We start from the raw sequence: 9,336 nt of genomic DNA, 5'->3' as shown, positions 1-9,336 counted from the left end.
GGCAACAGTTTGTAATGAAGGGCGCGGGAGGTGTTTATTTCACATTCACAGTAGGCAGGAATCGTGGTCACAGGCAGGCAATGGTCATACACAGGTAGGCAAACAGGCAGGTGAATCAAAACTAGGACTGAAGGCTATAACTGGTTCTCACAAATGAGCTAGGAAAAGGAACAATCAGGCAATAGGTAGATAACAGGAAATCCAATAGGCTAAAGTACAGGCAGGGAATAGACAAAAGGCGTCGTTAGTGAGGCAGGCAAAAACTATCATACACAGCAGGAGTAAATCACATGAAAACCAGAGCTACGAAAGCCGTGTGTCACAAAACAAACAATACCGCCGAGTGATGGGGTGCAAAGAACTGAACTAAATAATGTGTGATAATGACATACTGGTGTGTTGTGTGAACAGGTGATTAGAATTCAGGTGATTAGGATCTGGAGTGTGAGCAGCTTTCAGGGGATCTATGTGTCTAGGTATTTGAGAGTGTGAGCTGGAAAGTGAGCTGCATTCAGGGGATCTAGGTGTTTGAGAGTGTGAGCTGGAAAGTGAGCTGGAAAGTGGGCTGGAAAGTGAGCTGCGTTCCCGGGGATCTACGTGTTTGAGTGTGTGAGTGGGAAGTAGATGTTATTGTTCTCCCCCCACGGGCGGCTCTTGATGGCCTAGGAAGCTGAGCAGGGGGGATCCCCTAGGGGCGTGGATTTGGGTGGTCAGGACGGTTACGGTGGAAAGCCAGGATCATGGTTGGGTAGAGGTGCGCAACAAGAGGATGGAGAGGGCTGTCCCTCACAGGCTTGAGAAGGGACACATGGAAGGATGAGGAGATCCGGTAATGATGGGGCAACTGGAGATGGTAGGTGACAGGATTGATGTGGTGTGTTATTTTGAAGAGACCAATGAACCGGGGACTGAACTTTTTGCAGGGGTATGAAGCCAGATGTCCCGGGTAGAGAGCCACACACGTTGCTCAGGGTGGAAGAGTGGAATAGATCAGTGATACCGGTCAGCATACCATTTCTGGGAGAGGGAAGCTTAATGGAGGTGCCGATGTGTGGTCTTCCAAATCTGCTCACTCCGTCGAAACCACTCATCAACGGCAAGCATAGTTCCGGGCTCTGTCTCCCATGGGAACACGGGAGGTTGGTATCGGAGGATACACTGAAATCAAATCACAGTTTATTTGTCACGTGCACTGAATACAAAAGTGAAATGCTTACTTACAGGCTCTAGACAATAGTGCAAAAAAGGTATTAGGTGAACAATAGCTAAGTAAAGAAATAAAAACAACAGTAAAAAGACAGTGAAAAACAGCAGCGAGGCTATAAAAGTAGCGAGGCTACATACAGACACCGGTTAGTCAGGCTGATTGAGGTTGTATGTACATGTAGATATGGTTAAAGTGACTATGCATATATGATGAACAGAGAGTAGCAGTAGCGTAAAGAGGGGTTGGCGGGTGGTGGGTGGTGGGACACAATGCAGATAGCCCGGTTAGCTAATGTGCAGGAGCCTCCTCCCTATAGACTTTCTCATCATTGTCGGTGGTCAGGCCTACCACTGTTGTGTCGTCTGCAAACTTAATGATGGTGTTTGAGTCGTGCCTGGCCATGCAGTCATGGGTGAACAGGGAGTACAGGAGGGGACTGAGCACGCACCCCTGGGGGGCTCCAGTGTTGAGGATCAGCGTAGCAGATGTGTTGCTACCTACCCTCACCACCTGGGAGCGGTCTGTGAGGAAGTCCAGGATCCAGTTGCATAGGGAAGTGTTTAGTCCCAGGATCCTTAGCTTAGTGATGAGCTTTGAGGGTACTATGGTGTTGGACGCTGAGTTGTAGTCAATGAATAGCATTCTCACATAAGTGTTCCTTTTGTCCAGTTGTCCAGGTGTGATAGCTAAACAGTCCTGTAGTTTAGCATCTGCTTCATCTGACCACTTTTTATAGACTGAGTCACTGGTGCTTCCTGCTTTAATTTTAGCTTGTAAGCAGGAATTATGTAAGCATTCCTTATGTCTTTTAAACAATGGGGCAGGCAGGGGGTATCTGGAAGGGTACCGCCCATAAACCTGGGTCCTTGTGTATTTTAAACAATGAGGCAGACAGGAGGTATGTGGAAGGGAACCGCCCATAAACCTGGGTCCTTATGTCTTTTAAACAATGGGGCAGGCAGGGGGTATCTGGAAGGGAACCGCCCATAAACCTGGGTCCTTCTGTCTTTTAAACAATGGGACAGTCAGGGGGTATCTGGAAGGGAACTGCCCATAAACCTGGGTCCTTTATGTCTTTTAAACAATGGGACAGGCAGGGGGTATCTGGAAGGGAACCGCCCATAAACCTGGGTCCTTTTGTCTTTTAAACAATGAGGCAGGCAGGGGGTATCTGGAAGGGAACCGCCCATAAACCTGGGTCCTTATGTCTTTTAAACAATGAGGCAGTCAGGGGGTATCTGGAAGGGAACTGCCCATAAACCTGGGTCCTTATGTCTTTTAAACAATGGGACAGGTAGGGGTATCTGGAAGGGAACCGCCCATTAAATATTTTTCTCTTTATGTAGATCTTTTATAATTTCTTATAGTTTCAAGCTGTAAGGAATGCGGTAGTAATATATAGTGCTGAACATTGTTCAATTGTCTGTTTGCCTCTATTAAATATTGTGTTTTATCCAAAATAACCATTTTTGAATCCGCTTGTTATCCGCTTGTTTTATCACTATGTCCTGATTTTTCTTTCAATTATTTAACGCTATCTGTTCTTTCTCAGTCAGATTGTCCTTATCCACTGTTCAATCTGAGATACCAGAACAGGCTTCTATGTCCTACCTAACAAGCTTTTGTATTGGCTGAGAGAGAGTCCAAATCGCGTTCCCTTTTTGATCTTTCTATAAATGGTGTTGAATCTGTAGTATAATGATCTAACATTTTCATACGTCTGTGATATGAAGGTCCCTTCTCAGAGCCTCCCTGTCCGTCGCTGAAGGTATAGGAATAAAAGTGAGTCCCCTCTCAAGCAAACCCCTCTCTGACTCTGGTAATATAAATGTCAGAGACCAATTCAGAATATTATACTGGGTGGGGGTGGGTTCTCCCAACCTCTAGTTTAACTGTTTAAGTCATGACTCTAGCATCTGATCTGCAGTATTCACAGTCCAATGGACCAGATCACGAAATTACACCCTGAAAATACGCTCATGTGTGACATGTTAAAGGAAATATTCATAGCCTGTTATACATTAAAAAATATTAGTAAGTTTATAGTATGTGAGGATCTTAAAACATCTAAAGTTAAAAAGATCATGCATTCAGTTATATTAGTTGATAGAGATTGATAACATTCATATAATTGTGTTAAAGTTGACATCCGTCAAGCGTACAAAGGGTACGAATTGTGAGAGTAATGTGTAAACATTATATTGATTACTTTATTTTGTGGTGACTAAAAGTGTTAATCTGTGATCTACGAAATGCTCTTAATCTATGAGCCGGAGATCGATTGCTCTGGTCTCCACCCATATTCCTGGGGAAATCGCGGTCTTTTCTCATTGAACTAAAGTTGAATTGAGAATACAACACCGTATCCCTCTCGTGATTATTTCTCCCCTGTTTTCAGGTACGTTATTGATGATAAAAAGAGTAATTTAAATGTATTAACTCGCTAACATGTCAAGAGTGTTTAAGGTGTGTCTTAGTAACGTCTTGAGGAAGTTAGAGTTAAGTTTGCAGAGAGTAATATTAGCCCTGCTCGGTTGTAGCGAAGAATAGCATCATACTGAGAGTAGCTGCCATTTTATGTCGATTGTGTCGAACATGTGCGTTGTTAATAAGATATTTTGCCTTGTTATTTGTATAATGGTTTTTCTGTTGTTTTGTAATTGTCACGCCCTGGTCTTAGTATTTTGTGTTTTCTATTTATTTGGTCAGGCCAGGGTGTGACATGGGTTTATTTTGTGTTGTGTTTTTGTATTGGGGTTTTAGTAGGTATTGGGATTGTGGCTGAGTAGGGGTGTCTAGCATAGTCTATGGCTGCCTGAGGTGGTTCTCAATCAGAGTCAGGTGATTTTCATTGTCTCTGATTGGGAACCATATTTAGGTAGCCTGGGTTTCACTGTGGGTTTTGTGGGTGATTGTTCATGTCTCTGTGTGTGTTCGCACTAGATGGACTGTTTAGGTTTTCACGTTTGTTGTTTTTGTATTTATCGTGTTTATTCATTTATTAAACATGTATCGAACTAACCTCGCTGCATGTTGCACCCCAGTCAGCGCCATACAGTATCGTTTGATGATTTAATTTGTCTGCCTAATAAGTGCCTGCTGTCTCCCTGCCAGTTGATCTGAAAATTGTATAAGTAACCAGAAGATCTCTGTATGGAGGAAAGCTGCTGGATCTGTGTTTAAGTGGTTGACTCAACATGATTAAAACTAAGACCGTTGTTATACCCCAACACAAATATAACCTTTTGGGTAGTTTCCTGGGGCTCCAGTCATATTTGTGCCCCAGGAAAACTCTCCTCTTGTACTAATGGGTTATTATATTGACTGATTCTGGACAGATTTCATGCTCCTATTATCACAATCTGTTTATTTATCACTATTGACCAATCCCTTATGTTATTAGTTGAATTCTCACGTCGTGTCTCTGGATGGGAGCAGCACTGGAGATTTCAGTATCAGTAGTGGTGGAAACCCTCCTGTTGGAGAAATTTGAGGACTCAGAATGGGTGTTTCCTGTCAGCATTTGCTTTTCATCAGAATGACCCTTCATCATGTTGTCCTCAGTGAGGGCCACCACTGGAAGTTGTTGTGAATGTGGTGTGTGGGATGTTTGGCTGCTCTCCTCCAGGTGCCAAAACGGCATCTATACAGTGGGAAACAGAAATGTCGTCGGACATATTACTGCAACATTACTGGTAGGAACATTAACATTAAAACAGTATATTCAGTTAAACGTAAGCCTTCGATGAGTTATTGTTCTCTACCTCACTAGTCAGGCAAACACTACATGATATAAAACAAGAACCTTCAAGTTTCACCTACTGTCCCCCCTTATTCCTATACCTGCAGTCACTGGAGGATTGTATGGTGTCGGGGTGGGGGACTTCATCTAAGGTTTCTAACTCAAAATTGACATAAATCATATCAGCCTGTAAACTGCTGGGTTCGTTGTTAGAATGCTGTCTCCACTTGCATGGTTAAGGTTGGATCTAGGTCTAGGCAAGAGTCAATGCCACGGCCGGAGCCAACTGGGGGGGGTACTGGAGTGGGCCACGTGGCTCTGATTGGTTTAGATTAGTATAAAAATGAGAGCTAACCAAAGGTTGCTGTGGTAAGCTTTGTTCTCTTGTGTGGTTGAGGTTAGATTCATTGTCCAGGTAAGGGTAATTGACAGAGTCAAGTTCAGGACAAGAGCAACATGATTGGTGCTGGTGTAGGCAATTTTCCTCTAAATGGTTAAGGTTAGGCTCAGAATCAACCAAAGGTTGCTGAAGTGAGCCATTTTCTCCAATGTGGTTAGAATCAGAACCTGACTTAATATCAGGGCTTGAGGCAACTGGGAGGTGTTGGAGTAAACCATCTTCCCCCGATTGGTTAATCAGATCTAGCCAAAGGTTGATCGGGTGAGTCATCTTCCCTTTCAAGATTAAGGTTAGGATTTGGGCTGAGATGAGCCCCCCTGACCATGTTGGGTTAGGTTTTATATTTGGTTAAAATGAACAGTTTTTTTTTTTTTAGGTGCACTGGCCAATTCCTACGTGCCCCTCCAATGTCTTAATGAAATGTGTTATTCAAATGCAGTACCTTCAAAGAAATGCTAGATGGCTGCATAGTATCATAAATAAAACAGCGATGTTACTGAGTGAGTCTTAAAAGCAGTAGGCCAGGCCTCTGGAGGGCTGAATTTTCAGGTAAGTCACGAATAAAGAAGTGCATGCTCTAAAATCAATCTGACTGTTGGTGGTAGTACTATTTATTAACAGAGAAATCTACACATCATCCATCAAACCACCTTTCTTTCCTTTAAAATTGAGATTTTGGAATTACAACTAAAAAAGTTCAATCCCTCCCCACCGCCCTATCCCCGTTTCTCATTTAAACCCTCCGGTGTAATGGTTTTTAAAACTCTGATCCAATTGCGTTCTGCTGCCCCTCGCTGTCTCCCGGTCCACCCAGGACCCGACTGCAGACCCGATACACTGAGGTATGTGATGGGGTGTTGAAAGTGATTAACCAGTACGGTCTGTAATTATGCTTGTTTGATGTTTCAACCAGGTTTCTATTGTATGTTTTGTTTGACCGATATAGTGTTTATTTCATAGTGTACAGGTGATAATATAGATAACCTTTCCCTCAGCACCTCCAGTGTTATCTGTGATCGGGGCAGAGGTGTCACTGTGGGGATTGGAGATTCATTTTCTCTGTCTGTAGTGGGTGGTATGTGGTTTGGTGGTTGTGGTGGTACGTTATTGAACTTTGCCTGAGTGAGTAAGTCTGAGATTTTTATTCTTCCTGAATGCTGAAATGATTCTGTAAGGTTGAAGAGATGGCTAAGCCTGTTGTGCTATGGAGAAGTTGTGTTTTATTGCTTGAGGTAGGGGTCTGACTCTATGTGAAAATGTTGATACCAAGGGGATAAGTATTTTGTGTTGATGGGATGATGAGGCAGAAGGGTTAGGTTTAAGGTTAGGGTTGGGAGCAGGATGCAAACCTGGGTTAGGGTTAGAGGGTTAGGGTTAGAGGGTTAGGGTTAGGGGTTAAGGGTTAGGGGTTGGGTTAGGGTTTAGGGTTGGGTTGGGTTGGGTTGGGGTTAGGGGTTAGGGTTAGGGTTAGGGTTAGGGGTTAGGGTTAGGGTTAGGGTTAGAGGGTTAGGGTTAGAGGGTTAGGGTTAGGTTTCTAGTTTTGAGTCGGTTGATCCACTTCCATCTCTGACACGTCGCTGCCCACAGGTCCAGCCTATATATGACTGTAACCCTGATATGGTAAGGTGAGTGATGGGGTGCTCCTGGAAGTGGGTTATGAGTTCCGTTTGTAGGTGTGCCCTTTTAATGTTATACAGGTGTTGTTTGAGTCTGGTTTCTATGGTGTGTTTGGTTTCTCCAATGTATTGTTTATTGCAAAGTGTACATGTAATGATGTAAATGGTGTTATGTGTGTTCAATGAATAGGATTCTTGTACTGATGCTAATGTGTGGCTGTGTATATTTGTAATGAACTTTATCTGTCGAAAATGGAAATTATGAGGTTTGAGGTCTTGTGGTGGCTTACTACTGAATCTTGCTTTGGTGAGGAGGTCCTTTAAGTTTTTGTTCTTTCTAAATGCGGAAATGATTCTGTATGGTTTGAGTGGTATGTAAGTGTGCTGAGTTGTAGAGAAGTTTTGTTTGATTGATTGATGTAGGGGTCTAATTCTATGTGAAAATGTGGTTACTAGGTCTAGTTTTGAGTCGGTTGATCCACTTCCATCTCTGACACGTGGAAACCGGAGGGGGAAGGGAGGGGTTGCACTCCACATCATATATGCGCGGGTCGGACAAGTTTGTCCCGTTGGTTGGGTTCTGTCAACTCAACTTAGGATCAGGCAAAGCCCTTGAGTTGCGTACCTTATGCAGGTCCGGTCCTCGGTTGGTTGCCATGTGTCCATGTCGAGTGGTATGGTCATGATGTCCAGGTCCGCTATGTCAACGGAAGTGGAAAGCATAGTGCAACCTAGGAGTTTACTTTCTTTCGGATCCTTCTTTTTTAGCTCCATGTTGTCTATGTATTCACTTCAGTGTTCGTCAGTCTTTGGTCCTGGATGTTTTCAATCATGTGTATGATTGGGAGTTATTCCCTTCCAGGATCCTAATTCCAAATCAACCCATGTCTAGTCGAATCCAGCTGGTCTGTATGGGTATACTTGGCGTAGGATCAGGCAAAACCATCGAGTTGCGTACCTTGTGCAGGTCCGGACCTCAGTCGGTTGCCATGTGTCCCTGTCAAGTGGTCAGTCTATAACAGCCAGTGGTTTGAGCAGACAAAAACCCAGAAGGCGAGCCCTCTATACGGTTGTCATGCATCCGCCCCTGGAGTCACGTCCTGTGTTTTTGGTCGGTGTATGGAGGGTTTAGAAACCGGCAAACCTTCTCTGGCTTACGTATGAAACGTCCGGCAGTAGTAGAAGTTAATTGGGTGTTTCCATCCCCACCATCTCAGTGGTAGGTAATTCAGTGGTTTTGGGTAATAGTGACCAGTGGAATTACTCCCTTCCAGGATCGTAACGTTTCCAGAGGTATATCATCCCTAGACAGTGAATTGGTTCGTAGTCCAGGTAAAAAAATGGTTCGGTTGTCGAGGCTAAGTACGGCGGGGTAGGGGGTCCCCCAGTGGGAAATTCTTCTGTGGGGTCCGAGGGCTTCTGATTGCTTAGGGTCCGCTCGCTACGGGGGAGTCGAATAGCCGGGCCCCCAGAGTAGTTGGAGAAAAAATGTTCTCGTCCGTTGGGGGTGCTGGTGGGTGTCTCCAAAAATATTTTAAAAGGATGGTAGGTTGGTGAAGGTTTTTTTTATTTATTTTATTTTATTTATTTATTTTTGTTTGTTTTTGTTTAAATTTGGTCTATTTGTGTTCTATTTTATTGTTTCTTTTGGTCAAGGGTCCATGGTCATGGTAACCCTGAGTTCAAGAGGCTTTGAAAATAAAATAATATATATATTTATGTACATATGTATTAATTTTTTATTTGTATTATTTTGTTTATAGGTTTAGTTGTTTCCTATTGGTCCAGGTTCCATGGTCATGGTAGCCCAAAGAGAAGAAAAGAAATTGGGATATTTTGTTAAATATAAATTGGTTCCCTAGTGATTATTGTTGCAGGATCCAAGGGATCAATAAAGATAATTATAAAGTACATTTTTAAGAGTCTGTAGTCATTGTAGCTCTCAAATACTATAAAAGAACTATTTTATGGTCATATGGCCACCTTTATATACCTAGGGAGCCTACTGGTAAAAGGGCCGATGGCTAAGTATTAGTGTCTGTCTGTCAGCAGGGTTGGGACCAAGAATGAGGTGGGGGGGGCACACATGCATACACACATGAACATGAAAGGGGATGTGCCTATACACATATTTTTACATATACAAAAGCATAAACATACAACAGATAGCATACAACGTCACACTCCACTACATCCTAGTGTGTGCATATATATGAGAGCTGTGTAAAAGTCCAATTAAGGAAAGAAAAGTGTATAAATAAAAGAGTAGCCAAAAGGAGATGCCCCCGAAGTCCATGTGGAATCTGCTTTCCTCACAGTCTCACAATGGGTCTAGGGGCATCCCAGCCACGACGCGTTTCTGCCTTACTTG

This window comes from Oncorhynchus tshawytscha, unplaced genomic scaffold (genome assembly GCF_018296145.1).
Source record: "Oncorhynchus tshawytscha isolate Ot180627B unplaced genomic scaffold, Otsh_v2.0 Un_contig_7448_pilon_pilon, whole genome shotgun sequence".
NCBI classification, from domain to species: Eukaryota; Metazoa; Chordata; class Actinopteri; order Salmoniformes; family Salmonidae; genus Oncorhynchus; species Oncorhynchus tshawytscha.
The sequence above is the reverse complement of the archived record's forward strand: the minus strand, read 5'-3'. Positions refer to the sequence as shown.